The sequence below is a fragment of the Cicer arietinum genome, chromosome 3 (genome assembly GCF_000331145.2).
Source record: "Cicer arietinum cultivar CDC Frontier isolate Library 1 chromosome 3, Cicar.CDCFrontier_v2.0, whole genome shotgun sequence".
NCBI lineage: Eukaryota > Viridiplantae > Streptophyta > Magnoliopsida > Fabales > Fabaceae > Cicer > Cicer arietinum.
The window spans coordinates 56,759,787-56,769,761 of record NC_021162.2 but is presented as its reverse complement, the minus strand read 5'-3'; the positions used below and the strand labels follow the sequence as shown (position 1 = coordinate 56,769,761).

Sequence of the window (9,975 nt, the reverse complement as noted above, 5' to 3'; positions counted from 1 at the left end):
TAGTTTTAGTCCTCAAACAGAATTTTAGTCTAAAATCTGATGCAATGTCAATTTTTTGCGTTTATTTAAGCCATATTATGTCTCAAGATTTCGTGGTGCAACAATTATATCTGAAATTTATGATCATAAATGGTACGGTGTGACTTAAGAAAATGACATTTCATCAAGTTTTTTACTAAAATTCTATTTTGGAGAGGACAAATAAAATATGAGAACTACTTTCGTGATTCAGTTAAAATAAAGAGATCAAAACTGCAATTAAGTCTTTCTAAAATTGTGACACGTCCACAAAGTTGATCAAATAGCAAATTTAAATGAAATTATATTTTTTAAATTAATTTTTGTTAAAAAATAAAAGATTTAATTTAATTTGTAAGTCTTTAAATAAGTCCTTAAACTAAAAAAAGTTGTAACCAAATCCTTAAACTAATATTTTTTAAATTGAATCTTTATGTTAAAAGGAAGCTAGTCAACCGTTAATTAACATTGATGTGACATATTATAATATATTAATAAGTCCTCAAACTAATCTTAATTTGTAAATAAGTCTACGTACCAAACATAAAACTACTTTTAAAAAAAGAACTTGAAGAATGTCAAATGTGTGTACATATCTTTCCACCCTCTCCTCTCCATATTGGATTCAAATGGTAAAACAATAGTCACCATTAGGGTTGGACAAGCCAAGAAGAATTGGCCGAACTCGACCAACCCACAAACAGAAAAAAGGAAACGGGTCAACAAATGTAAAGATCGAGTATCTATGGGTGGACGCAGGCTTGTTCGTGTTTATAAATAACAACAATTGATACCCAAATCCAATCGAGGGTTTAGTATAGATGGTTTGGCCTGACTAAATCAAAAGTCCATTAACTAAGTTCAGTTGAATCTACACTTAAGAAAACCTAGGTATAACAGCAAAAATTTCCTCAAATGAAAACCCTAGTTCTTTTCCTCTACGCCACCGGTCCTCTCTCTCACTCTCGTAAGTTCACTTCTCTCATTCTCAATATCTCACCTATCTCATTCTCTTAGCTCTACAACTTTGTCATTATCATCTCTCTCAAACTCTCAGCTTCCCTTGAATCTCGTTCTTCCCTTTTCTTTATCAACTTTTTCTCTGTTTAAGAGTTTTAGTTTTCTATTTGTGTTTTTGCTTTTTATTATGAACCGGACAACCTTGAAGGATTGGAGACTAGTAGAGGAAAATACTATTAAAAGACTTGTTCTTTAACTATCGATTTTCTACTTTTACTCTATTTTGATTTTAATTTTAGATTAAGTTTGTGATTAGATCTTTTCTCTTATGGCTTTTTCTATTACAATATTAAGGATTTTTTTTAATCTTTATTAGGGTTTTGATATTTGAAGTTTGATCAAATTTCTAACGTGTTTATTTCTTTATTCTTTTTTTAACTTACAAAATTTATCAAATTAACGGACTGAAAACATGGTTTAATAGAGAAAGACATTATGAAAGGTTAGTTTATTTATCTTGTTCTTCTTAATACCTTTTTGTTTTTAAGGATTGTTTTTCTTCTGTATTAAGGTTTTGATTTTTGAACTTGTTCATAGTTCTAACATATTTATTTTTTATATTTTGTTAACCATATGAACTTTACAAATTGACGGATTCGAGACTTGCTTTTACGGAACAAGATATTTTAAAAGGTTAGTTTTTTTTTTTTTTTGTGGTGCTTTCATTATTCTTAATTTATAAATTTTTTTAAGTTTTAATTCTACATTGTTTTAAAAAATTATATATTGATTAGTGATTAAGGTTTTTTAATATAGCTAGCTTAAATGTGGGGAACCGAAGGTTGATCTTTTTATTTCTACACTTTTTATTTTTTTTATTTATTTAGGGTTCAATCTTTTTAATTTTTGTTTTTCCCATACCTTAGGTTCAGGTTGTTAGGGCATCATTTATCGTTGTCTTATTAAAAATTTATTTGTTCTCATTTTTAGTTTTTTTTTATTTGTTTCCATTTTTAAAAAAATTTAAGTTTATGGTTCCTGTTTTTGGGCTTTAAGATTTTTCAATCTTGTTTCTTTTTAACTAACTGTACATTTTTTTATTTAGTTTGTGATTTTATGGTTAGTTCTTTTATTCTTCTTTTTTTTTTGTTTGATTTTGATTTTTGTCAAATTTTTTTTTACTTACTATATCATGAGGAGGTTTTAACAATGAAATTTTTTTCTATTTAATTAGTTTGTTAGCTAATTGTATTTTTTTAACATGTTTGTGTTTTTATATTTGTTTTTTTATTCTTATGATTTTTGTGGCTTTGTTTGAATTCTTGTTATAAAATTTAACTTATTTTATTCTGAAAGTTTGTGTTGTTGGGCGCAAGTTTTCTTCTTTATAGTTTGTTTTTAAGTAATTGTATTTGTTATCATGTTTGTGTTTTTTTATTACTTTTTTTTTATTCTTATGACTTTTGTTATTTGGTTTTTATTATGTTTGGCTATTAAATTAGGTTTTTATTATGAGGGTTTGTGTTTGATTATGGTTTTTAACATGTTAGTTGTTTGACATTTTTAGCTTTTTTTTTTTGTTTGGTTAAGTTATTTAAGTGCTTTCTAAATTTTCTCTTTTTTGTTTTTGGAGAATTAGTGAGGTTCTAGCTTTAGAAGATGGAGCAAAAAGAGGGTAACAGTCAAGGAGGAGAACAAGAAGTAATGGAGCAACATCATTGTAAGTTTATTATGCTTAATTATGTATGTGTGATGCTTAATATGTATGCTTGTAAGTGTTATATGTTTCATGTTTATTAATTAATATGTATGCTTGCAACTATTTTTTGTTTAATGAGTATTTTCTTTTTTATATTTAATTTGTATATATGCTTCATGTTTAACTAGTATCAATTATTGCAATTATTTTATACTAAATTAGTATGTATCTTTTATGTTTAATTTGTATGTATGCATTCTTCATACTAATTCTTTTTAATTAGTATGTATTCCATTCTTCATACTAATTAATTTATATGTATGCATTATGTATGTTTGCAATTATTTAGTGTTTAATTAGTATGTATTTGTTATGCTTAATTTGTATGTATACTTCTTGTATAATTAGTATGTATACTTCATATGTATACTTGCAATTGTTTTTGCTTAATTATTATGTGTCGCGGGGAAACTCTTAAAAATAGAAATAAATGGTCTTTGAAACCAAATTTGAGTTCGGAAGTCGATTATGCGTAGCAAAGATATTAGCACCCTACAACATCCATTAAAATACGGTTACCTATAATTAATTGTGCAATATTAATATTAACTTAAATATATTTATTTCTCATTATTACTAAATATGAATAACAATTATTATTAATTTTTTAATATGATTTTTTTATATAAATGTGCGCTTAAGAAATAAAGGACAAAAAATAAATCTTTATTAATGTGCTTGACAAGAACGTGATCTTGCTCCTACGTATCTCTCGGTGCGATGGAGAAATCAAAGCTACGTAGTTCTTGGATAAAAAAAAGGACTTCATTGATTGTTGTTTTAAAGAAAACTTTGTTTTGTTATAAAAAAATATATATATTTGGACGAGAAAAGAAAATGAGCTTGTTTGACTTGAAAAATTATTTTTTTATTCGAGTTTTAGGACTATCAAGCTGTACAACTCGTGCTCAAAATTCAAAATAAAAAGATGTCTCATCTAGTTAATCCTTTTAAGAATATTTTATATTATTTTCGATTTTAAAATTGAGTTTCAAAACTATCAAGTAGTACAACTTGTGTCTTAACAATTATAAGATTAAAACATGATTACATCTAATTAATCAAATTTAAAAAGTCGATTTAACATTTAATTATTTATAAGAGTAAGTTTTAGAATTATCAGGTTGTAACAATTTGCGTTCTAAAAGATTAAAAAAAGATGTCTCATCTAATTAACCCTTCAAAATTCGATTATAAATTATCTTTGCTTTTTTAAAAAAATAATAATAATTAAAAATTGATGCTAAATATTAAATAAGTCTAAATAATTTTACGAAATAAAATCAGTAGTAAACACACACAAAAAACAAAAAAAATATGGTAAAAAAAGATATATGGACTTGTAATATGATCTATAAAATAAATAAATAAAAACATTTTAATAATAGAAAAAGAATTCTATATTCAAATGTGAGCTCTTTCAAAACACTTTTTAATTAAACAAGTGATCGAAACAAAACTCATTTTAATATTAAATAGCACAACCAAAAAGAAAATCGATCAATACCATTAATAAATGAAATAAATGATGTTTATTATCATTTAATTACATTAATAATTATTTATAATAAATAGAAATTAAATGAAAATTGTAGCAGAATTTTTATTAAATAAATAGAATAAAGTGATGGGAATAACAATTATTGGCAAGACCATAATTACTAGCTAGCAGAGCAAGCAGAAACAAAGCAACATCACGTCCATGTAAAGCTTAAAATCCGTTTATAATACCATAAATTTGTCCAACTTTATAAATAATTCAAAATGGTAATAATATCTATTTTTATTATAATATATCTACTTTTGTGATTCAAAAAAGGAAAATATATATATATATAAATTTACAATGCGAAATATAATTACAGTTTTAAAACCAAATCAAATTACAAATTAAATATTAAGCTAAATTAATTACAATAGAAATTAGTCAAATTAATTCAAATCAAGCCAGCTGTTTCCAGTTTTACCTCTGTTTTGTTCTCTATTGTTGCCCTTGCTCACTGTCAAACCTGCTATGTTGATGTTGACTGCTATTAACGCACAAGTCATGCTCAATGATACATTTGTACCTGTTGTAACTAATTAGAGAAATAAAAATATAATTTTTATAAGCCAACCATTGTACACATTATAGATAGCACAGAAACAAACTTTTGAGTTTTAAAAAAAACTAAAGGACAAATGACAGCTGCAAATAAAAGCTCAACAAAAGAACAGATGAAAACAAACATAACCTAAAATCACGAATGCATCAGATGTGTAGAAAAAAATGCAGATGATGAGCAAAATAAATTTAACATCAAGCAAGATATTGATGGAGAAGGACAAAGGCAAACAAGAAAGAAACTAAACAGATAAAAAATACTCTATAAATACACCTTATCAAATTTCAAAAAAAGGGAGGGGATATATGAGATTAATACCGACATAAAAAACGCATAAAAAGAAAGAGAAGAAGAAGAAACGAAAGGCATTACTGTCGTTCCAACTTCCACCGCGCACCACCGTCTCTGTCTTTTCAGATACTGGTAAAGACAGAGACGGTGGTGCGCGGTGGAAGTTGGAACGACAGTAATGCCTTTCGTTTCTTCTTCTTCTCTTTCTTTTTATGCGTTTTTTATGTCGGTATTAATCTCATATATCCCCTCCCTTTTTTTGAAATTTGATAAGGTGTATTTATAGAGTATTTTTTATCTGTTTAGTTTCTTTCTTGTTTGCCTTTGTCCTTCTCCATCAATATCTTGCTTGATGTTAAATTTATTTTGCTCATCATCTGCATTTTTTTCTACACATCTGATGCATTCGTGATTTTAGGTTATGTTTGTTTTCATCTGTTCTTTTGTTGAGCTTTTATTTGCAGCTGTCATTTGTCCTTTAGTTTTTTTTAAAACTCAAAAGTTTGTTTCTGTGCTATCTATAATGTGTACAATGGTTGGCTTATAAAAATTATATTTTTATTTCTCTAATTAGTTACAACAGGTACAAATGTATCATTGAGCATGACTTGTGCGTTAATAGCAGTCAACATCAACATAGCAGGTTTGACAGTGAGCAAGGGCAACAATAGAGAACAAAACAGAGGTAAAACTGGAAACAGCTGGCTTGATTTGAATTAATTTGACTAATTTCTATTGTAATTAATTTAGCTTAATATTTAATTTGTAATTTGATTTGGTTTTAAAACTGTAATTATATTTCGCATTGTAAATTGATGAAACAATGAGTTTAATTTTTAGCTATATTTTTATTTCCTTTTATATATATATATATATATATATATATATATATATATATATTTTTCTTTTTTGAATCACAAAAGTAGATATATTATAATAAAAATAGATATTATTACCATTTTGAATTATTTATAAAGTTGGACAAATTTATGGTATTATGCTTAATTATGTATGTTGATTCTTAATATATATGCTTGTAAGTGTTATATGTTAAATTTTTTATTGATTTATGCTTAATATGTATGTTTAATGTTTATTGATTAATATGTATGCTTGCAACTATTTATTGTTTAATGAGTATTTTCTTTTTTATATTTAATTTGTATATATGCTTCATGTTTAACTAGTATCAATTATTGCAATTATTTTATACTAAATTAGTAAGTATTCTTTATGTTTATTTTGTATGTATGCATTCTTCATGTTATTTAGCATGTATGCATTTTTCTTAATATGTATGTTTACAACTATGTATGCATTCTTCATACCAATTCTTTTTAATTAGTATGTATTGCATTCTTCATACTAATTAATTTGTATGTATGCATTATGTATGTTTGCAACTATTTTGTGTTTAATTAGTATGTATCTATAATATTTAATTTGTACGTGTAGTTCTTGTACAATTAGTATGTATACTTCATATGTATACTTGCAATTGTTTTTGCTTAATTATTATGTGCCGCGACTTAAATTTCGAGTGTTTCTCGAATTCAATGGAGTCGCTACTAAAATTTATTTTAAAATTGGGAAAATATTAGGAAACTCTTAAAAATAGAAAAAAAAATGGTATTTGAAACCAAATTGGGAAGATATTAGCATCCTACGACATCCGTTAAAATAAGGTTACCTATAATTAATTGTGCAAGATTAATATTAACTTAAATATATTTATTTCTCATTATTACTAAATATGAATAATAATTATTATTAATTTTTTAATATGATTTTGAAATAACAATTATTATTATATTTAATTTGCATGTGTACTTCTTGTATAATTAGTATGTATACTTCATATGTATACTTGCAATTGTTTTTGCTTAATTATTATGTATGCTTCATGTATACTTGCAACTGTATTTGCTTAGTTAGTATGTATCATTTATACTAAAATGTTATGGATTCTCATGTTTAATTAGTAATTATGTTTAATGTTTAGTTTTTATTTAATACATCAAACACTCTATTACTAATTATTAACTAAACATTGTAACTATTTAAAGAAATTTAAACACTTTAACTATAAAAAAAAAAAAATGTTTAATTGCAGTTTTGGTCGCTCTATTTTAGCTGAATCACGAAAGTAGTCCTCCCATTTTGTTTCTCCCCACTTTTGGTCCTTAAACAAAATTTTAGTCCAAAACTTGATAAAATTTCATTTTTTAAAATCTTAAACTTTTATTGAACACTTAATACTAGGTGTAACATCTTTTTTTTTTTTTTTTTTGCTTCAATTCCCGTACACTCAAAATATGTAATTTTCCATGTAATTTCAAACACACAAACAAATAATCCATTAATAATTAAAAATTCATCAGTATCTCAATCAATCAAATACGTAATACTTAAATTATAAGGTTAAGAAATGTAGTACCTGAAAACTCCTCCCGAATGTGCAAGTAAATTAGAAATCATCTGTGCAAAAGTAAGGTCATCTCTAGAGTACTTATCAATAATTAAATAACAATAAAAATATAACAACAATACTATACCTACATAATTAATAATATTATTTCATTCAAACGACCAACAATACAATATCTACGAAATTAATAATATTAATTCATATAAACGACTAGGAGCTACAATAACAATAAAATATTTACATAATTAATAACATTAATTCATCCAAACTACCAAGACATACAATAATAATAAAATATAACAGTCCAAACTTAATAATGTTATTCACTCAAACGCTAGAAGGTATATTAATGATAAAAATATGGCAGTATAAAATACTACTAAGATTGTTTCATACAAAAAGATACAATATATCACAGTTATCTTTATAAAACACTAATCACACCATCCCATCATAATCAAGATGCATACCCAAACAAACTTTATTACTTAATCTATATGTCAATGTAATAATTTCGGAATATCGCCTCTCCGCAAGGGCTTCGTGGGACCTTCCAAGAAATTTCACTAACTCAAAATCCCCACAAGGATCTGTGTGCTCCAACCAAATATGGACGCACCATACGACTATAAATGAATGCATAAATGTAGACACTTTAGTAATAAATCATTAATATAATGCGAGTCTAACTTATTAACGACAACATATTTGCCCCACAACACTATTATAATAAGGTATCATATAATGTACATTGCACACCATTTGAACAAGCACGACTATTATAACGACATTCACATGACATTTATTCTTCACACTTTCAACCTGTTCAACATAACCATTATAACAACATATCACATAGCTTTTATTTTCCACACTTTGAACATGTTCAACACAACCATTATAACAATATATCACATCACATTTATTTTCGATGACTTGATGAAATCAGCATGATATATGTTTAATCTCACAAATTCCAGAATAAACACAATCATACATAGATATAATTTACTTCTCAGTGCTACACCTTTACAAATTAATTTACTTCTCACTTAGTGTCAAAACTTTTTAGTTTTATTTTTTTTATAGATTGACGTACAAAATCTATTACTAGTGTGATCGTTATTACAATAATAACGAGATAATAGAGTTCATAATAATCTATGATACTAAGAACTTTCATTTCCTTTCTTGTCTAACACATTCACTACTTTATCTAAACATCATAACACAAATATAGTACCTATATTCCTGATAATTGATTAAGATAAAAATTAAGGATATAATTAGTGAGACATATTCATCGATCAATTTTATTTTATTTTATTTTATTTTTTCAAGATATCAATAAGAGATTTTGTTCTACTACCAAAAAAAAATGTTATATAAAGTTAATATGATAGAATTCTTAACGTTTCTTGATTCATGTTTTTATTATTATTATTATTATTATTATTATTATTATTATTATTACCAAAAATTAAAATAATCCAATACAATAATAACTATCACCAACAAATTATATCTACTCTTAATATTGTAAAATATAAAAATAAAATTACAATAATAACGAGATAATAGAGTTCATAATAATCTATGATACTAAGAACTTTCATTTCCTTTCTTGTCTAACACATTCACTACTTTATCTAAACATCATAACACAAATATAGTACCTATATTCCTGATAATTGATTAAGATAAAAATTAAGGATATAATTAGTGAGACATATTCATCGATCAATTTTATTTTATTTTATTTTATTTTTTCAAGATATCAATAAGAGATTTTGTTCTACTACCAAAAAAAAATGTTATATAAAGTTAATATGATAGAATTCTTAACGTTTCTTGATTCATGTTTTTATTATTATTATTATTATTATTATTATTATTATTATTATTATTATTATTATTATTACCAAAAATTAAAATAATCCAATACAATAATAACTATCACCAACAAATTATATCTACTCTTAATATTGTAAAATATAAAAATAAAATAAAATGTGTGCATGTTACACTAGGGATCCTAGAAGAAGCTTTAAGGTCTAGTTGGACTTTAACATTCTACCCGATGAGTCTTCCACTACTGATGCTTGTAAACATTATAACCGAAGATACCTTTGTTATTGTAAAACACATGGAACCTCCAACATGAAAGCTCACTCTAAGAAACGCAAAAGCAATCCAACACACATTTTTAATAACCCTACTTAAACAAAACTTTGTTTTGGTGAGGGTAGTAGCTTGGTTCCATCAAGCCAAAGGTTCAATGCTCAAGTATAAACAAATGCTATTATTCTTTTTGTTATCCTTCATGAACATTCCTATAAAGTAGTTGAAAGTTGGGATTTTAAGCAATTATGTAGACAATTGCAACCAAAAATGAACATCCCTTCAAGCAGGAA

The 9,975-nt window shown here is 25.4% G+C and overlaps 1 long non-coding RNA gene across 1 annotated transcript in view; it reads left to right on the top strand.

Annotated features, from left to right (window-relative positions):
• Nucleotides 1–621: 621 nt before the first annotated feature.
• The window catches only part of LOC113785711 (uncharacterized), a 12,178-nt gene continuing 2,824 nt past the window's right edge, over nt 622–9,975 (top strand). The window contains exons 1-4 of the long non-coding RNA XR_003471829.2: nt 622–985; nt 1,463–1,480; nt 1,640–1,671; nt 2,618–2,698. This is a non-coding gene — a long non-coding RNA (uncharacterized lncRNA). The remainder of the gene's footprint in view (nt 986–1,462; nt 1,481–1,639; nt 1,672–2,617; nt 2,699–9,975) is intronic.